Source organism: Bison bison, unplaced genomic scaffold, assembly GCF_000754665.1.
Source record: "Bison bison bison isolate TAMUID 2011002044 unplaced genomic scaffold, Bison_UMD1.0 scf7180017858765, whole genome shotgun sequence".
NCBI lineage: Eukaryota > Metazoa > Chordata > Mammalia > Artiodactyla > Bovidae > Bison > Bison bison.
Window position 1 is genome coordinate 52,462 of NW_011489337.1, and position 3,521 is coordinate 55,982.

Consider the following 3,521-nt stretch of genomic DNA (forward strand, 5'->3'; position numbering starts at 1 on the left):
GGACTGCAAGGAGATCCAACCAGTCCATGATAAAGGAGATCAGTCCTGGGTGTTCATTGGAAGGACAGATGCTAAAGCTGAAACTCCAATACTTTGGCCACCTCATGCAAAGAGTTGACTCACTGGGAAAGACCCTGATGCTGGGAGGGATTGGTGGCAGGAGGAGAAGGGGACGACAGAGCATGAGATGTCTGGATGGCATCACCGACTCGATGGACATGAGTTTGAGTGAACTCCAGGAGTTGGTGATGGACAGGGAGGCCTGGCGTGCTGCAATTCATGGGGTCACAAACAGTCGGATATGACTGAGTGACTGAACTGAAGGTTTAAAACATCTAATTAATTATCCCAAGATCACATATTTTTCTTTATTTTATTTTATTTAACTTTACAATGTTGTATTGGTTTTGCCGTATATAAAAATGAATCAGCTACAGGTATACATGTGTTCCCCATCCTGAACCCTCCTCCCTCCTCCCTCCCCATACCATCCCTCTGGGTCGTCCCAGTGCACCAGCCCCAAGCATCCAGTATCATGCATCGAACCTGGACTGGTGACTCGTTTTATATATGGTATTATACATATTTCAATGCCATTCTACCAAATCATCCCACCCTCTCCCAAAGAGTCCAAAAGACTGTTCTATACATCAGTGTCTCTTTTGCTGTCTCATATACAGGATTATTGTTACCATCTTTCTAAATTCCGTATATATGCATTAGTATACTGTATTGGTGTTTTTCTTTCTGGCTTACTTCACTCTGTATAATTGGCTCCAGTTTCATCCACTCATTAGAACTGATTCAAACGTATTCTTTTTAATGGCTGAGTAATACTCCATTGTGTATATGTATCACAGCTTTCTTATCCATTCATCTGCTGATGGACATCTAGGTTGCTTCCGTGTCCTGGCTATTATAAACAGTGCTGCAATGAACATTGGGGTACACGTGAAGATCACCTATTTTTCAATGGTCAAACCAGAATTAAATCTAAGCTTGACTTATTTCAAAGGAATTTAATCCCTTACATAATAAAAGTCACATAATTGTGAAGCCTGGATCCCAGTCTTCACTGTTGGTGTTACCTTGTGGAGTCTTGGTCACAATCTGAAGGAAAACTTCTTAAGTTACTCATAAAAACTTCAAATTCTTTATTCATTCAGTATGACAATAAAGGCAAAAGGATGCAGTAGTACTCCAGGATATATTTTATTTCATTCAGCTGTCTGTCCACTTTCTTCATGAAGTTTTTTGGTTATTCAGAAGATTGTCTTAATTACACTATAGATTATTTAAAAGAAATTTCATGGGGCACACACATAGACACATACATGCACAAAAATAAATATTTACCATGTTAGGACAATTGATTAAAATTATAAACAAATCCTATGTCTTGAAGGAAGATAACATTCATCTTTTCCCAAGCAAATGTGTCTCTAGTAATTTGTTTTCCTACCAACTTCAAAATATAAGAATACCATTTAGTTGTTTAGTCCCTCTCATTAATATATCATGATGTAGAACAGACTAGTCAACTTGAGATTTTGAGAGACATTCTTGCATTGTTTTTCTTTTTTTAATGCCATGTTTTCAGCCTAACAAAGGACCACCTGAAAATTTTATATCAGTTCTTAAAATAATGTCACTTCTTTTCCCCAAAGGGGCAAAGATCACTGGACATTTTGCCCCTTCTAACCACATTTATCATTGAGTTTTGAAGCTGGACTGTGTCCAAGACTGATTCTTTCTTAATTAAATTCACTGGGATTTTCCACAAAATTTTAAAAGTGCATTTGTGTGTGAAGATACATTTGGGTCAAATCACATAATTAGGGTCTGAAAGTGTAACATGGAGAAAAAAATTCCTTTAGAACCATCATGATGTTATTACGAGTCAAAAATAATCAGCTCAATCATTTTTTTCCAGTTAGACTAGCTAGGCATGCAATTCCTAGCCTGCAACAGCAATTTTTCTTTCCTTTTATTTAATACTAAATTTATTCTGCCTTGAACTTAGGTTAAGTATACAATAATTTTCTCACTAAAATTTAGATATAATACTTAATTATTTATCTGATTTTTTTTAAGTTACCTATTTAAAGCCAGGAACTATACTCTGAGTGAGAACACAGCACTTAATAAAACAGGATGGAAATCATGTAAAAACTCCTTCCTGCATGTGTCTTATGTTCTTATGAGTCAAACAATACAGGAGAAAATTTAATAAAGCAAGAATTGCCTTATTCACTGCTTGTAAGAAAGCAAATAGGGTACTATGACAGAAATAAAAGGAAAAAAATTACACTGAAAAGTTGCTCCTTTAAGCCGGGTGTTATGCCAGGATTCATGGTCTCTGGAGCAGGGGATTTCAATCCAGGGTCAGAAACGAGGCTTGACTACTTGGAACTTCTGTGTGGCAAAGTTTTATTAAAGTATAATAGAGATAGGGAAAGCTTCTGACATAGACATCAGAAGGGGACAGAAAGAGTGCCCCCTTGCTAGTTTATAGCAAGGTGTTTTATGTCTGTTGGAAAGCTATTCATCACATAAGAAAGACACCTCAGGCTGAGAGAGTTTCACCAGACCTGTCTGACAATATGCGCTTTTGAAATAGGATGGCACAAGAGAGTACCATAAAAACATCTATTTCTGCTTTATTGACTGTGCCAAAGCCTTTGACTCTGTGGATCACAATAAACTGTGGAAAATTCTGAAAGAGATGGGAATACCAGACCACCTGAACTGCTTCTTGAGAAACCTATATGCTGGTCAGGAAGCAACAGTTAGAACTGGACGTGGAACAACAGACTGGTTCCAAATAGGAAAAGGAGTATGTCAAGGCTGTACAGTGTCACTCTGCTTATTTAACTTATATGCAGAGTACATTATAAGAAACACTGGGCTGGATGAAGCACAATCTGGAATCAAGATTGCCGGGAGAAATATCAATAACCTCAGATATGCCGATGACATCACCCTTATGGCAGAAAGTGAAGAGGAACTAAAAAGCCTCTTGATGAAAGTGAAAGAGGAGAGTGAAAAAGTTGGCTTAAAGCTCAACATTCAGAAAATGAAGATCATGGCATCTGGTCCCATCATTTCATGGGCAATAGATGGGGAAACAGTAGAAACAGTGTCAGACTTTATTTTTTTGGGCTCCAAAATCACTGCAGATGGTGACTGCAGCCATGAAATTAAAAGACGCTTACTCCTTGGAAGAAAAGTTATGACCAACCTAGACAGCATATGCAAAAGCAGAGACATTACTTTGCCAACAAAGGTCCGTCTAGTCAAGGCTATGGTTTTTCCTGTAGTCATGTATGGATGTGAGAGTTGGACTGTGAATAGAAGGCTGAGCACTGAAGAATTGATGCTTTTGAACTGTGGTGGTGGAGAAAACTCTTGAGAGTCCCTTGGATTGCAAGGAGATCCAAGCAGTCCATTCTAAAGGAGATCAGCCCTGGGATTTCTTTGGAAAGAATGATGCTAAAGCTGAAACTCCAATACTTTGGCCA